General features: G+C 43.3%; 1 long non-coding RNA gene across 1 annotated transcript; it reads left to right on the plus strand.

Annotated features, from left to right (window-relative positions):
* The first annotated feature begins 15,297 nt into the window (after positions 1 to 15,297).
* LOC104864772 lies at positions 15,298 to 17,926 on the plus strand. The gene is made up of 3 exons (XR_002025481.1): positions 15,298 to 15,475; positions 16,297 to 16,407; positions 17,158 to 17,926. It is a non-coding gene; the product is annotated as an uncharacterized LOC104864772 (long non-coding RNA).
* The last annotated feature ends 286 nt before the right edge of the window (positions 17,927 to 18,212 follow it).

The following is an 18,212-nucleotide window of genomic DNA, read 5'->3' on the forward strand; positions in this document are numbered from 1 at the left end:
AAGCGAGAGCATGAGCCAGCTGCTCAGGTGGGAGTATTTTCTAAAGCTACAGGTGGCAAACTTTCATTGTGACAGCAATAGGAGCTAAAGATTATTTTCGATCCAAAGCATAACTAGGTGAATTCAATCTGAATTCAGTCTTCAAGTACGGCAGAATGAAACTTCAATGAAATAATAATAATTAAATGGTGCCAGGTGGTAGCACTTTCAGGCACTAGGAGAAAATGTGCATTGTCTTGTAGGAGTCTATTTTCATCTTAAGACCTCAAAAAAGCATACAGAGACAATTTCAAGGACTTCATAAATTACAAGGCACACAAGAGGGAGGAGGGTTACTAGGACAAGAGTGGAGGGCCTGGGTCAAGATCCAGGAGAACAGAAGCTCACAATCCGATCCCAGTGAACATTTCTGCTTTCCGCTGGATGCCAAACCCACCGGAAGCTGAGAAAAGCTCCAGACAGTCTTCAAGACTAGGGCCAGGAAAAGGAGCACCAGTAATCACTCCAGACTTCTGGTAGAGACAGGACAGACTGAACTACAGGAATGAAAGTGGGATGGAACCAGATAACTGCTTCAAAAGGCCCAAGTTCATTCAAAACAGATTAACCCCTTGCTATATTCAACCACCTGCATCTACCTGCACGGTCTGACAAAAGAGAAAGCAGACTATAGAGGAAACTAATGGCATCCAGAGGCTCAATAAACTCCATCACTGTCAGACATAACGCCTCATATTTTTTTAAAAAAGGATTCAAAGGATAAAACTGTCCAACAACCAAGAGAAAAACAGTACAACATAAACTGATTCATTCACAAGATATCAAAGGGAGACAACAGCAAAAAAAAATAAAGATCAGCACAAACAGTAATCCTACATAAATTTAAATAAATACCAGTGGTTACTCTGTAGCAGATCTTCTAAAAAAATCAACTGAGTCTTTATCCTGGGACAGGAAAACATACTTTTCAGATCTCTACAGGCTTAAGAAGAGAACACACATACCAAATCAGAATTTGTGAGCTGGGTTCTTGCAAATTGCTCCTTTCTTGTAGAAGATAATTCTGCTAGAACAAACTGTTACAATATAAAGGGTAGGTACTTAACCCTGTAAAGTAAGCTGTTCCCTTTTGTGAATAATGTAATCAAAATGATAATAAATGACCACACTTCATTTAAAAAATATCTGCTCAGGGGCCAGGGATTTAGCTCAGCGGTTCGGTGGCCAGCCTTGCAAGCGCAAGGACCCAAGTTCAATCCCCGGTACCAAATAAATAAATAAATAAATAATATCTGCTCTGTGCCTCACACAAACCAGATGGACCAATGTTCATTTTATTCACTACAACTGAGAGTGTAAAACAGAATGTAATAATCAAGGCAATATTCCCATCCCAGATTAACAACTCTTAAGGCCAGCTTTTCTTAGGTTTAAATATCTTTCTGTAAGTTATAATGCTTTTCTTTTCTGTTTGTAATTTAATTGGAAATTGCGGCATCACAACATCTCATACAGACACTTTGAATTTGCTAAGGTAGTATTTATTATCATCAGAGTTCTTACGTTTCCCCTTGCAGGTGCTACACTGGGAACTGGGGGAAGGAGAAACTGCTCTATGCTTTGCTCTCGGATGAGTCAAGAATGCTGGCACACTGCGACTCTGTGTGGCCCCTCCTCAGTCCACATCCATCAAAGCTTGGCACTGACGTAGCATAACGGAGTAGTTCCTAGCACCGCGCAGCGCCAGCTGCCTACGCATAAATCCAAACCCCACTCTGTGGGGAGATTAGTCAATTCTGTATGTATATCACAGTTTCCCTGCTTATAAAATAGGGACATAACATTGCCTATCTCAAAGTGTTGTCATAATTATATTATAAGCCAACTGTTATCTGATAAGTAACAAATACTATAGAAGTAATATTTCATTAAAAAATATTAATATTTATTAATAAATGAAATTGGAATTTTAAATGCAAATTACCGTGAAAAACACTTTAACAATTACTAATTTGACAACGATCATTTCATTATTATTTATGCATTCTTACTTCCCAAAGCATATAGCTTTCTACTGAATTAATTTCCCTTCTTACCAGAGTGCATCCTCTTAGATTTCCTGCCAAAGGTGTCTAGTGTGGTAAACACACCTAATGGTTTATTTAGAATTTGTCAGCCAATCGGTTGCCTAACAATATAGCACATTATGACCAAATGCAGCTCATGCCAGCTTCGCTAATGTGATTTCCCTTTAGAGTGAGCACAGGACAAAAGTCCTTCGCAGCCCCGTCGGTAAGAACACACACAGAACTGAACCGCACTGTCACTGCGGCCCGGGTTCGCGTTCTTCCTGGGTCGGTTTGGGTTGCGGCTGCCAGGAGCCTCCTTTTCCAGAGCTCCTGTGCTGCGCAGTTTCCAGCTAGAGTTCGCCTTCCAGCAGCGCCTGCACACTCGAGTGTGCGGGCTGGAAAACGGGGTCCCATCCCGGGCTTCAAGATGTCTCCATGAATTCCTGGAAACCTGAGAGCTGCAACGATTTCCCCGCAAATTTCGGGGAAGCGCTGTGGACCAAAGGGCTCAGACGGACCCTCCCTTGACCCCGCCAGCCACTGCAGCTCCGCGCGGCCTCCACTGGCAAGGCTCTTTGCACGCGGGTCCTGCCGCGCCTCGCTGTTCACCATGTGGGGTGCTCCTGTGTGACGGAGCCAAGATGTAAGATGACTCAGCCATCACAACACAAGGAATACACAGGAACGTCCCTATTTTGACAAAAGCTCTAACGAAAATCTATAAATATATTTTGACAAAAATCCTAGTACATTCACTTACAAGTCAGAAATATGGTAACAATACACATTACTACTGCTTAACAGAACTCTCCGAAACTTAAATGATATAGAATGATTAGAGGAAATCATAATCATTACATAAACATTTATATGGAAGCATTTATATTTTATGGCATAAACATTTATATTGAAACAATCAGCAAAATGTATGAAGTGATAAACATAGAGAAAAAAATAATGACACTCCTTGATGGCAACAGTAACTGATTTAAAATGTAATTTAACATGATATACATTTTAGTAGCAATAAATCACCCTCATAAATTAAAGGACGATCAGATATTATCTACACGGTGGGACACCCGAAGGTGATAATACTTGCACTGGTGTCTGAATGGTTTCTCCAGCACCCACCACTGGGCCTCCAAGCCTCAGCCCCAAGGTTCAGATATTTTAGGGTAACCGTCAACAGACACTGCTGCCATGGCATCAAATCTCCACACTCGCACTTTCTACGGGGTCAACTATGGATCGCTTGAACGCATCACCTGAGGGCTTGAGTTGGCCGCAGCTCCTCTGGGCTCTGAAAGGCTCCACACGACTTCTTGTTCCAAGACTGAGACTGAAGGGGCCGCCACCTGTCATCCACTTCTCTCAAGGCACAGCATGCAAATTCCAGAGGCCGGAGCCAAGGTGCAGAGAGCTGGTGTGGCGTTTCACGTGTGGCCTTGTACAGGTTGGGTCTGCTCCCAGCTCATTAGCCAAGCAGTGTGCAGGGCAGAGCTGGACACTGCACCTGAGCAGGTGGGCACTGCAACCCAGGCGGCGTGGCAGGTGCAGACGAGGGAGACTGAGACAGCTTACCCTGTGCAGGGAAGATGGAATGCGGTAAGTTGTAAACTTTACCTCTTATTTTCATTTCAGTTTTCTGGAATTCTTACAATAACCCTGAGGAAAACTGTATTGTGAAATACGAAGTTTCAAAGAAAATAAATAGCTTGGTCAAGGTTATGTAAATGGAACACAGGGATTTAAATCCTGGTAACCCGATACCCAAGAAAGCTTATTTTCCATAACCACACCCCAGGGATCCTGTGGGAGTCCAGTCCAGTGGTGAGCTGAGCCCAGAGCCCAGCAACCTGTCCAGATCACTATACCACCATTCCCATGTCAACTCTTACGAATATTTTGTTCCAGGTGAAGTATGATATCTACTATAAAATTATTTAATATAACATTGAAATGTTATGTTTGTTAGTCATAATGAGAACTCTAGTGTTCTAATATTAATGAAACAGATATATTTTATTTTGATATTTTTCCTAACAAAGTTTTAACTGTTCAAAATTTTAACAAGTTTCCAGTATAGTAAATTTTTAGCATGCACTGCAGGACTGTTAAATACAGACTCGGGGTTGTACAGCTGATCTAGTGAACCTATTTATGTTGGACCACTGAATCTTTATACCACTCCCTTATCTCCCTCCTAGAACCCCTCCCTGGAAACCACCAGCTTATTCTCTGCTTCTGTGAGTCTGTCCCAGATACTGCAGAACAGTAGGAATCCTGCGTATCTGACTTCCCTGTGTGATTGGCTGGTCGCCTCACCTGTGCATTTGCAGCATCTGTCCTACACTGTGACTGACTTATTTCAGTTAGCATGTCCTTTAGCTTCTTCCACTTTGTGGTACAGGGAAGGCTTTCTTCCTTTTTTAAAGCTGACTACTACTCCACTTTATGTATTTACCACTTTTATCTGTCCACTCATGCACCGATGAACAGTTGGTTGCTTTCACTTCTTACCACATACGTGAGTAGTGGTGTGATGTACAAAGGATTAGAAACACATTTCCAGGAACTTGACTTCATTCCTTTCAGACCAAGGCCCTGAAGTGACATTGCTGGATCACAGAGCAGTGCTAATTTTAATTTTTGAAGACCCTTCACACTTTTTTCCATAGTGCCTGCACTATTTCACCTTTGTGCCAACAGTGTGCAGGGTTCCAATCTCTCCAGATCTTCATCAGCACTTGCTACCTTTACCTTTTTGACAATAACCATCCCAACAGGTCTGAGTGATAGATATCTCATATAATTCAGATTTAATTTTCTTGAGGATTAGCAAAAGATTTTTAGTGCACTTAAAGATACCAGCTTATTGGCGATGAGGTTTTCTTGTGGACTGACTAGTTTCGGTCCTCAAGACACCCATAATGGTAGAACTCTCACATAGACCCCTAAAGCTTTAGCACTGCCTTTCGCATTTACCCGTAATTAGTTGGTGCATTGTGGAGATTTTCCAAACCAGGGTAAAAATGGGGCAGAGCACAGTGAAGAATGGGGCGGGCAGGTCTTTCCGTGCTACGTGGTGATTATCCGTCAAGAAAGCAGTAGAAGGTGTGCAAAAGACAGGTTACCAAGACCTCAGCTCCACACAGTAGGTCATTTTAGGGTTCCAGGGAAGAAGGTTTGCTTCTAAGGGGCGTACTGTCAGAGGCAGGCACGACGTCCCTACAAGTTTTAACGTTGGGAAAAATGAGTTTAAACACTGCCTTCTGGGAGCCTGGCGTGTGGGAGGAAGTAACGGATCGTGAACAAACTGGCTTGTGTTGCAAGGAAACATGGTCATTTAAAAAGCCCTCCGTGGAAACTCTAGAAATGAACCCTGCGAAAACATCTCTGCAGAGGGGGCGCTGGGACGCGCTATGCACCTAGCGCATGCGCATTACAGACGGGCTCAAAGCTTGATTTTTACCAACAAAGCATAGCAGACTTGATTGCAGCAAAAGTAGTTTACTGGCCTCTTCTACATAAAACATGAATACCAGGTTTTTTTAATTGTTTGCTCTATAATCATCGACCCAAGACCTGACCCTCTTGTAAATACTTTAATCATTGTTTATGAGAAAATGAAGAAATAATAAAGAATAATGCACACTGAAAAGACAGACTGACACTTGGACACACAAATGCCAAGTACGATTAAGTCCTTCACATAGAAATCCCACTGACAAACCAAGAAAGTGCTGGTGTGCATTATTCTTTCTGTAGAAAGGTTTACACATTTGCCCAGTGTCACCACAACCCTTGGGTGGTGAAACTAGATTTCAAACAAAGGAGATCTGCCTCTGCATTATATGCCAATAACAACTGTGACAGTGTCTCCTGGAAAAGAGTCACATGATTTAGCCAGCCTGATTTAGAGTCATGTGATCAGCTCACCCGACAATCCACTACACAGGTTTAAATATATCTCATGTAAGAACTTTGTACAGTTTAAAACCAAAATGAGTGTACAAATTAATTATAAACAAAATAATGATGCCAAACAAATTCAAGTTAATATTAATCTAAAGGGTAACGTGAACTTGCTAAGCTTGAAATTAAAATTAGCTTTACTGGAACAATGTAACCCACATCCACATTTAAATTAAATCAGTTTCCAAATTAGCCTGTAATAATGGTGATGTAGAGGATGACTATTTGGATGCATATGTTATTAAAATTGGTATAGTTGCCTTCAGAATTTCATTTTCTAAACCAGCCAGAGTAACTCATGCCTGCAATCCAAGCACTCTGGGAGGCTGAGGCAGGAGGATTGCAAGTTAGATCCCTGTAATTTAACAGTTTAGAAAGAGCTGATCTCAAAAATTTAAAAAGCCTGAGGGTATAGCTCAGTGTGAAGTCTCCACCTTCAGTCCCAGTACCACTAAAAAAAAAAAGGAGGAGAGAGAATGTTTATTTTCTCGTTGCATTACTGTTCTGTTCAAAGTATAGGGTAGAGTGCCAATTTAAGAAGTGCTGCTCAGAATTCATAGTTTGTGAACAGATATGAGAGCTGACTGTTACACAGAGTCACAAGTACACAGTCTAATCCCTGAACTCCAAAAGATTGCGCTGGAGTCAGGGTTAAGAGAAGAGGAAGCAGCTCAGGGGCAGGAACTGGGGTCTGGGGGTTCAGGACAGAGCCCCACACCACCAGGTTCCTCACTGCGGCCAGCAGACAGGGTCTGTGGGCAATCGGGGGCAACTCAGCAGGGTCTGGGTCGTGGTCAGCGGCCCTTAGGCGTCTCGCTGCGCAGCCGGAGCTGAAGGCCGCGGCTGATGAGCAGAGCGTAAGCTGCCTGAAGCTGGCATTGGAACCCATCTCCGCCTCCTGCCAGACCAGTGGCACTGGATTCTCAGGAGCTGAACTCTCCCGACTGCACCACGGGATATAAGTGAATGCAAAGAAATTTTGCGACTATGTTAAGTTATATAATAATCTTGATGACTCAACTTTTGTAAATATGAAAATATTTTATGAAAGTGTAAAAATTATAGAATGCTTAGGCCCACTAGAATATTTTCAGAAATTTCCAAACACAGTTGGAAATATGACGAGATATACAGAACAGCCCAGAATTGTTAAAAATAATAATTAAAAAAACAAAGTCAACAGAGAAGGTTTACTCACTAGGGGAGAGACGTGTGAGGGGAAGCTGAGGTTGGGAACAGGAGTCTCCCGCTCATCCCCCCTCCGATGGCAGTAACGCCGTGTAGTTTGCTTTGTCACGGTATCTATGTGGCGTACGCACAGACGTGCCACTGATTTCTCTTCTTGGAAAATATTAATAAAGGACTAATAAACATTAATAAATTAATGACTAATAAATGTGTTTTCGGCATAATATTCACGGGCTCTGTTATTTACATAAGTATTGGTAATGTTTGCTCAAGGAGTCAGAAACATTCACCCAGACCCTTGCTTCGGTGGCTCTGGAGTCGAGCCCTGGAAGAGGCGTGGGGAGGATGCGATGCGCAAAGTCACCCCCTCTACACACCCCTAGCCCTCCTACCCACCCCCACCCCGGGCCTCTGCCTTCCCAGGTCCCGCTGTGCTTGGTGGCGTCTGCACAACCCTGTCTACAACAGCTCGGCCACAGCCCGCCCCGCAGGGCCTCCTGTCTTTGCACTGAAAGGACACTGGGAGGATGCCCGCGCTTCGGGGGCAATGTGAGAGGCTCTTAAAAAACTCGTGTTCTGATTACAAAAACAGAACTTTGATCACAGTAGATAGATCTCAGAGAGCTGAGACGTCCCCCTAGGAGCCAGCCACAGGGTTAACGGCCATTCCAGCGGCTCCTGCGGGCTTCTCCTACAGGCAGCTCAAGGGGTGGAGAAATCTGAACTCTGGAATTCTACCGGTGTGAGTCGCTTTTATCAGTAACCACAGGAAAGGTCACTGGAGCCTTATGCTGCTGAAGATAATATTTCACCCAGGCTTCTGTACTGCCACCAAGGACGCAGGTTCCTCTGGCACAGGATGTCGAAAATCCTGTCAGGAACATTTTTACATCCTTTGATGGAACACTTCATTTTTTTAGGAATCCTGGTGCCTTCATTTCAAATCTGAAGCAATGGCCTGCCAAGAAAACTCATAAATGTATGAACAGCGTGCAAAAGCAAAAGAAGGGAGACAGCATGTCCTTTGTGAGTGGGAAGGAAGTCAACCAGCATTTATGAAACAGCTGTGTAAGAGGGATTAACCATTGGAAAATGCACGCTGAGGTTACTTAGCCAACGCCTGCCACCAGGACTAATGCGACACCCCGTGGCCTCATGAATCCCCAAATGCATCGAACACAAACTCAACTTCACCAAGGTTACTCATGCCAGCCTCCCCACAATGCACGGAAGTGACCGGGAGCCCTGTACCCTTCAGCTCTGGTGAGGGTCTGTAAGGGGAGCTCCCGTGGCTAATCACCATTCACCCCACTGAGGGCTGGAGGTGGAGCCAGCTTGGGGGCACCATTTCTGGCTGCTGCATCCCGAGGTAATGACCATGATTTCCGTGCCTTGCAACAGGTGGTCGGTTTCATTCCTATGTGCAAGCAAAGGAGGGTGCACACTAAATCATGTGCTCGCGGCTGACTGGCGTGGAATTTCCGCCTTGGTATTTGAAGGTGCCTTAAGATTAGTCATTTCCTGGTAAAGTGGCCTGGGAGGATTTTATTGCTTCGGTCAGTTTAAAGTTAAGAATATAAATTAGTTAGTCCGTACTTTATGTTCCCTTGTTTAGCTGCTTGACAGGCAGTTGGAGGGTGAGAAAAAAACTTCATCTCAGGGATGAAACAGGTTTTATATAAAGTTATGTAACTTCAAGCTTTAGCATAATCATCATTTTTCTGAAGCATAAAATGAATCCTTTTATACTTTGCTCTTAATACTGGGATGATGAATAAAATCTATTGACGTTAATGGCTCTCTGGCTTTCATTTACTGTACAGGTAACTATATCATCACAAAAGCAAACAGCTGACTGATGCATCCCGACGCAAAGAGAACAGGAGCACCGTTTATCAGGGTATGCACTTTCCTTTTGAAAATAATGTTCCTGAAACATGAACCTATTGTGCAGATTATTTTGAGTTAATTGCATTATGCAGGTTAAAATGTTTTTAAAGTGAACATATACATCTATCTAAGCTAACTGGGGAAAACAAAATCAGGTAGTAAATGAAAGACTTAGTTTAAAAAAAATCACAAGTCAGAGTAGTTAATGATGTGCGCTTTTGGAGTGAAATCCATCTGGTTTAAATGACAACTATAAATACTTGGAAAACTTAATATTTCCAAGCCTCAATTTCTTCATCCTTAAAGTGAGGAAATAAAAGGATGGGGATTTAGCTCAGACATTCCACTGCCTGCCTTGTAAGCTCAAGGTGCCCAGTTCGATCCCCAGTACCAAAAAAAATTAGGTAATAATTTTTACTTTATAACCTTTTATAAAGCTTAGGTGAATTTTTAAAAGAATGCAGCTCACAATTTTTCATGTAGTATTATTTCAAACACTGGTATCCACTAGATTTACTCAGTCAAAATGACTTGCACAAATATTTATTGAATCCTACTATGTGCCAGACACTATTTCCTAAGGATTTAGGAATACACTAGTAGGGAAAGGTGAAAATACTCTTAACTTTCTTGGAGTTCCTTGGTCTCATAGGGATCATAGTTACCAATCAAATAATTCAACATGCAGATTTAAATTTATATCTGAAAAATATATGATCATATAAAACCAGTAACAGGGAAATTAAGTTAGTATTTTTTAAAGTTTTCTTTGGGAAAGTAATGACAACTGGGATATGAAGGGAAAATAGAAATGAAATGAATAAAGGAGAGAAGGGTTTAGGCAGCATTTATAAAGAGTGACAGGTGGGGAACAGCACCACTAGGGAGCCTGGAGCAAGGCAGGCGTGAAGAGCTGGGGAAGCTGCCATAGGAAATGGTTCCTAGTGCCAAAGGCCTTGGTAAGCTTTAAACAGAGGACACTGCGGGCACCCGAGAGATGCCCTCCAGGAGGAAACGCAGTGGGAAGCCCGCTGGGCAGCCGGGTCAGGAGTCCAGCTGAGAGACGCTGTAGGGATGGGCCGGGGCAATGGCGGAAGTGGAAATCAGGGAAGGGTCAGAGAAAGGGTTATGAGTTAAAGGCACGAGGACCCGGAGTTGAACGGGATAAGGGCCTTACCGCTAAGGGCCTGGCACACTGCAGAACCATCCTTGGTTTCTCTAGTCTTCTTTTTTTTTTTTTTAAGAAGGCTGTTTCACGCCTTCTCTTTCATGTTCAGCTCCTAATGATGGCCTCCCTTCCCTCCCTCTCGGCTGACGAGCACCTTGCTGAGTCAGCCACTCCGTACACAGAAGCAGTTGGGTGGGAAGGTTCAGACCCAAGACCGCCACCTTCCATGGCCTACCTCACATACTGTGTCCTTCCACTGTTACTGTGCTCAGCTGTACGAGTCTGGAGCCCGTCTGCGACACGAGCACCCCGCCCCCCCACTTTCTTTCTCACTCTGTCTTGCTTGCATTACCGTTACCATCCTCATTAGTGTGCAAAAATGCATTTACTTCCATCTTAATGCACAAGCCATGATCATACTTCACCCAGTATCTACTTTTTGCTTAGTTTTAAGCAAAATTCTTCAAAAGAAGAAGGTATTTATACTTTTTCTTCAATTCTCCTACTCATACTCTTTCTTTATATTCACTGCATCGTAGCACAAATCCAGAAGATATTACAATCTACAAGGTTTAGTCATGCATGGGTATGTACAGGGGCCAAGGCAGCTGAGGAAAAGATGTAGAAGGAATGCACAGCTTTTTATCACCATGCATTACCATGCCTGCAGTTACTACAGACTAACAGCCTAGCCTTTAGCACAAATTCATGCTGATTTATTTGCTAGCTGAGCTATTTTGTGGGTGGGTCCTGGCGAGAGAAATATTACTAGAAAGGTTTATAGCCCATTATTGGCCCTTCCTCATCAGGCTTGGATTCTGTGATTCACAACTATCCCAAAACATAAGTATTGATTTTTCAACTAAATCGCACTTAGGTTTATTCATGAAGAGGCTGGGCATGTCCTCCTCTTTGTAGGATCACTGTCCATTAAAAGTAATAAAGATGCATTGCTGATCACCAAAACAGCAGAATTTAGAAGTCACCCAGGGAGAGAAAGGGAGAGAGGAGCTTAGAGCAACTGATTTGCTGACTATTTGTCTCCATCAGAAAGTGTCTCATACGGAAACAGATGCAGACAGAAAACAGCACAGAACATGAAGTGAAGTGAACAAAGATTTATCATAACCAAGTAAGTTTTTAGGTCAGAGTTACAAATCTCACATAAACATATGAGCTGAAAGAACATAGTTTATCTGGGAAAATAATGAATTTAATAAAAGAAATATACCGCCCAACAACCTCTCTTTTCTGACATTATGGACCTCAGTATTTCTCCTCCAATTCCTCATTAGGGATTCAAATTCTTGTTATAGATCTGGCATAGCCAAACCTGAATGCTCTGTTGAAGAAATGTTGAGCTGGTATTGCTATTCAAGAAAACAAGTTGATTCATACTATCTTATGACTTGCTTCTCATGGATTGAAAGCAAATATTGTTATTTTGGTGTTGAATATTACAAGGATCTCAGCATAAAGAAAATGAAAGTGTTTACATATTTTTAAAGTAATGCTTTAATGCATCACATGTTGGGTTTAGACAAGCATCACAGTACGTGCTAGAAAAAATTCCTTTAGACACACTTGACAAATTTTATCCCAACTATGTAGAGTGACACTGCCAATATGGCAGGTTTACAAATATAAAGTAAGGTTTATGCTTAAGGTAATAAAGAATTTGTTTCCTTTTCTTCAAATCAAGCAGGCTCATATAAACTATATGGAGAACAGTAATGAAAATCATCACAATATCAAACTTTCAACTGTTCACTCCCATAGAAGAGGTTTGAGTAATATCAGTTTTAATATCCTTGTATATGCTTTAGGCTAAATGTGTGAGGGCAGCCTCCCATTCATACACTGCAACCCTAAGGATTTTAGGTGATAGGATTCTTTGGGAGGTGATGAGATCAGACAGTGGACCCCTCTTCTTTGAGATTAGTATCCTTGGGAACGCGGCTTGAGGGAGTTGACCTTTCTTACCATTTTGTGGTGTAGGATGCAATCTACAAGCAACAGCTCTGACCAGACGCCAAGTCTGCCAGCGCCTTAATAATTGGACTTCATAGCCTTCAGAACTACAGTAAATTAATGCTCATGGTTTGCAAGCCACCCAGTTTATACTGTTTTTGCTACAGGTGCATCAGGACTATTATTTACAAGATAGTCAGCAGCTGTAGGGTTAGGACTGCACTCTCCAATATGGAAACAACCCAGGTGGCTGCTGAAACAGGGCTAATCCAAACTGAAATTTGCTGAAAGTTAAAAAATTGATTTTGACAACTTGATTATTTTTTTCAAAATGCAAAATATTTCATTAAGGACTTCTGGTATCCTCTCCAAGATGTAGAAAGCAGGAAAGAACATCACTACCACTTTTAAAACAAACAAAATGCCAGGCATGGTGGCACTCGCCTGTAATCCCAGCACTTGGGAGGCTGAGGCAGGAGGATCGCTGTGAGTTTCAGAACAGCCTGGTCTACACAGTGAGTTTCAGGTCAGTCTCAACTACATAGTGAGACCCTGTCTCAAAAACCAAAAAAATAAATAAAATTTTTTTAAAAACCAAAAAATTTGTGGAATAACATCAAATGCGTGGTTCTTTATGATCTATCAGAAAATTGAGTTTACAAGGCAACCAGTCTGGTGAGAGACCAATACTCAACAGGAGAGAGCAGACCACACACTCACTCACCAGGTGCCACTGGACACCAAGAAGAAGAACCTGACGAGGCCCAGGACCAGTTGGCAGGCCTGTGCAGCAGCCAGGAGAGCTGTAGAAGTCAGGGCATCCATGCCCTCTTGCAGGACTCCTTCGCATAAATCATACCAAGTGCTAGTATTTGATGAGAGAAGATGCTGGTTGGGGTGCAGACCCAGGGACAGAAAAGCACTCTGCAGGAGGGGAAACTTCCCTTGGCCCTTTACCTCATCATCTCATATGGAACAAACCCCAGGAGGAGGAAGGAGGTGTGTGCAACTGGCACTGAGGAGGGAAGAGAACAGGAAACACAGCTCCCGGAGGATGGTGGGCAGAATGCTGAGACCACACAGCCAAGAAGGGCAGAATTAAGCTCAGCCCCAGGCTGAGGAAGACTAAATCCTACACCACCATCACCACCATGGAGCACACAAGCTTCAGCAAAAATAGTGCACAACAGACACATGCAGAGGCAAATCTCTAGAGCAGAGTTGCACAGATACTAATGTAGCAAGTCAGTCCTTGCCTGAGCATAGATATCAGCACAGGAATGCAAAGGGGGCTGGGTGTAACCACAGTGAGAACTCTTGCTTTTGACCCCAGGGACCTAGACTGGGTTTGGGGGCAAAGCACAGAATCACCACGCAGACTCCGGGTAGGTTTCTTGAACGCTTCCGTTTTATTGAGGAAATGCACAGGCTTATATAGATTAAAGCGGGGGTGGAGCCAGGGTGGCGCTATTGGATTGCTATTGGGTAGGGTAAGGTAGGGGTGGAGCCAGGGTGGAGTCGGGATATTTGGCACACTGTTATTAGCCACGTGTTAGTTTTTGGATTGTATGCTTTAGGGGCTGAGGCGAGTAAGTCAGGACTTTAGAGGTTTTTGAAAGGAACAGTTTATCTGTCTAGGGTCAAATCTCTACACACCCAAGGGAGCGGATTATTCCAGCCCTAACAGTCCTTGGATTTTTCTCACCAGAGATGGGTGCAGCGCTCCTGACTCAGCCAGACATTAACCTGATCCTCAGTTCCCCCTTTTGACTCCAGAGCCTCAGCCAAAAGGACCACATTTTTATGATTTCGTTACTGGCATGTCTGATATTTAAAATAAAGAATAACAATACGCCAAACAAGGTTAATATATATGGGCATCCCAGTATCAATCCACGTATCCAACTACTCAAAGTATTCCATCCAGCCTGAATTTTTGACCAAATGGTAGCCCACACATTATTTAAAGTTACAACATCTAACACCTGGGTATTAATTCCTCCCAAACCAAGTTTAATTGGATTTGTAAATTGAGTATGGCTGCGCAGACATCTTGAACTAGCAGGGCGGTCTTTCTGAAGGCTTGGGTGATGTTTTTTGTTCGCTGGTTGACCATTGCTGCTGTCCCCACTTGATTGTGAGGTGACTGTTGCCATTGTTGTGGCGGAAATAGCTGCCACCATGGAAACGATGACAGTAATAAGGGCGGAAATTTCAAAATCTTTCATACTGCAGGGTAGAAGCATAAGGTTAAAGAGTGGATCTGAAACTCTGCCAATCTTTTGTAAGATTAACTGGAAGTCAAAGAGCGGGAGGCGTTTTAGCTAAACATAGATACCAAACAGAGGAATGATTAAAGAAAAGGGGGTTTACACAAGGGCTCAAGCAAAAATTGGGGTGACATCGGTTGGCTTGAGGCCCACAAATCGAGAATCATTCCCAAAGGGTCTGCATAGCTGACCCTTCTATGGCTGTGGGATATAGGAAAATTAACATGAAAGGGGAAGGCAGAACAAGACAGGGATAGGGGGGTTAGGTACTTGCGGATTTGTCCAGGACAAAGCAGAGATCAAAGGCTCCGCGGCAAGAAGGCTATTACTGGGCGGACCACTCAGTGCCAGCAGCCACAGGCCAGGGAGCAGCCAGCCCCCGGGGCCACACCCAGAGACAGGCAGCCCCCATCCCGCCATCCTCAACCCCAGGCTCGCAGCCTTCTCGGCCCGCTGGGCCCTAAGGCCTGGGGAGACGGCATCCACAGTGGGAGGCAGGGACGGTGGAGGCCGGCAAGACAAAAGGACCTTAGGCACCGCTAGCTGTCTGACTCGGCTGCCGACCAGCCTCCCCTCCCCGATCAGCAGGCCCCAGCACCCCGAAGCTGCAGGTCTTCCACTCCAAAACTTTTTGGAGCTCTCAGCTGGGCTGGGCTGGGCTTTGGAGGAGAAGGCTGGGCAGCCCAGAGGCCAAGGACCCTGAAGCCGTGCCAAGGCCCAATCAAAGGATTGTTTTTGCTCATCAGACAAGTAAGATGGCGGCGCACAGGGTGGAGGCCGCCATCTTGGGCCGGGAGCGGCAGCGCTTCCGGATGACCGTTCTACAGGGACAGGGGTTCTAGTGGGGCACGTCGTTGACAGGAACCGAGAGAGCAGCGGGCGGGGCTGACACCTCTGGGGAAGGAGAAAGCAGAAGAGGCAGCCCGCCCGCACCATCTTTTGTAAGAGGCTTTGTCCGCCACTTTTAGAACACTCAGGGGGCCCTACACTCACCTGAGTTTGGGCTGGAAATGCCTCGGATGCCGTTACGGCATGAGGACCTTTGCTAAGGCAGCCTGTACCGGCCGTTCTTAACTCATGACATCACCTATAATAGGAGGGATCCTTTCCCACATCTTCAATATTTACCCAGTATATGGGAGTCCTCGGTTCCATTTGTTGTTTTCGTCAGCGAGCCAGCTCTCAGAACAAGGTTCAGGGACCTGGACTGGGAGGGCAAGGTGTGGAATCACCATGCAGACTCCAGGGAGGTTTCTGGGACGCTTCCATTTTATTGAGAAAATGTACAGACTTACACAGGGTAAGGCAGGGGTGGAGCCAGGGTGGAGTCGGGATATTTGGCACATTGTTATTGGCCACATGTTAGTTTTTGGATTGTGTGCTTTAGGGGCTGAGGCGAATAAGTCAGGACTTTAGAGGTTTTTGAGAGGAACAGTTTATCTGTCTAAGGTCAGATCTCTACACACCCGAGGGGGCAGATTATTCCAGCACTAACAGGCCTCGGAGTTTTCTCACGAGAGATGGGTGCAGTGCTCCTGACTCAGCCAAACATTAACCTTATCCTCAGAGAACCACCTTGAATTTTGTCCAGTCTACCTGAAACCCGCACACTAAATGTCTAGAAGATGGGAATTTGTACCATTCTTGGGACAAATTTTATATATGAAAAGACACACCCAAAACACATCCAAATTCATATAAGTCACAAAAGTTGGAAGTATGTAATTGAGAATTAGAAATAACTATGATTAATATGTTCCAGACACCAACAGAAATGGAAGACTGCATGAAAAATCAAATGGACAATTTCGGCCGAGGTGAAAACAGAAGTGAAAATTAAAATTACAGATTTATGTTTTAAAAAGTGTCAAAGGTAAGTAATGCTTCCAAAGTGTTCATGAGTACACTCAACACAGCCAATGAAGGAATCAGTGAACTTGAAAACATTTCAGAAGTAATTAGCCAAACTGAAACACACAAAACATGAAATGAAACAGTGAGGCAAAAATAGAGATCCACAGCACTAGGGCAAAAAGCAAGCAGTATACACACATGTAACTAGGATCCCAGAAGTGAAAAAGAGATCTTAACGGAGGGATACCTTTGAAATATGGAGAAAATAATAACTGCGAATTCTCTGAAACTAATGATACCAAACAACAGATCCCAAATCTGAAAGAACATGATACAGGAAAGCAACAAAAGACAACACAAAATAAAACAAGCACAAAAGAGAACTGCATATATCAGTGTATTTTGTCCAGACTCATGAAACTAAAAGTGAAAGAGAAAATCTTGAGGACAAACATGAAAGTAACATTACATAGGCAAGAACAGAGATAAAAATTTATATTTCTATTGAGAAACCATGAAAGCATTGAGACAATGGAATTATATCTTTAATGTACTAAAGAATAAAGTACAGCTGTCTGTCTATAGTTTTATACTCAGTAAAAATACCTTTTAAAAAGCAGATGTAGATAAAAACTAAATTCATTACCAGCAGATATACATTAACACACATACATATGTATTACATACATAATGCCTGTATACTGAATTTTGAATGTTGGGGATTGAACCCAGGACCTTACACATACTAAACATGTGCTCTGCCTCCTAGTTCTACAAGATTTATTGAATAAAGTTCTTTGAGGAGAAGAAGCATGACCTAAGACAGGAAATTGAATATACACAAATAAATATAATGGAATTAGACTAAAGGTAACATATGTTTTTATTTCTCAGCTCAAGAAGTCTAAAAGACAACAGACAATTTAAAGGAAAAGTAATGGCAAGATGGTCTGAGCATCCAATACATGAGCAGTAAATTAAACGCACCGATGGAACAAGGGTGCGGGGGAGAGTGGGAAGCACAGCACTTCAGATCCTTGAGCTGGGTGACAATTTCAGGGACAACTGACTAACTAAAGAAGTTTGCTATAAGTTATAGGGTATAAAAAATGATTCCGTAAAGGGAGTAACATAGAATCATTATAAAAACCTCAATTCTAAGTCAGACAGGAAGTTATAAAAAGCGTGGGAATGCACCGGTAAAGAACAGCTCTGGGGGTGGGGTATGAGCTGCTCAGCCACTCCTTGGGCCCATGTGGGGAGCTGGGCCCTGTGTAGCAGGGTCAGATGGGCCGCAGTATCCTGGCCAAACTCCTGACGAAAGACCACGAGCGTGACTAATACAAAACTATCATTTAACACCGTCGTGTAGGGGGTGGTTTGTTACCTAGAATAAATAAACAATAAGTAGGATAAATAAATAACTTGGACATCTGATATTTACTAAATTGCAAGAAACCAAAAAATACATATATTCACATTAACCCAGACAAGAGCATGTTTAGAATAAGGATGTAGGAACATCTAAACCATTTCGTTTTAAGAAACCATTTTAGGAGCCACAGAGTTTTCCACCAGGAGCTCTCATGGGTCTTAGCCTTGAGCCACCTAGATCCTTGTGCTATGCAGAGAAATGGACTGGAACATGTGCTGTGTGGACCCTGCACGGACGGCTTTGTGCAGAGTAAGTGTGAAAAGATAATGAGACAGGAATGATTTCTGTGAGGACAAAGCAAAGAGTGGTTCAAGCATTCTAAATCGGCACAGCCGTTATGAAAAGAGGTTTAGGGGTCAGAGCAACCTGATTCAATCCCTACTTACTCT

This window comes from Fukomys damarensis, unplaced genomic scaffold (assembly GCF_012274545.1).
Source record: "Fukomys damarensis isolate Sample0158 unplaced genomic scaffold, DMR_v1.0_HiC HiC_scaffold_38, whole genome shotgun sequence".
Taxonomy (NCBI): domain Eukaryota; kingdom Metazoa; phylum Chordata; class Mammalia; order Rodentia; family Bathyergidae; genus Fukomys; species Fukomys damarensis.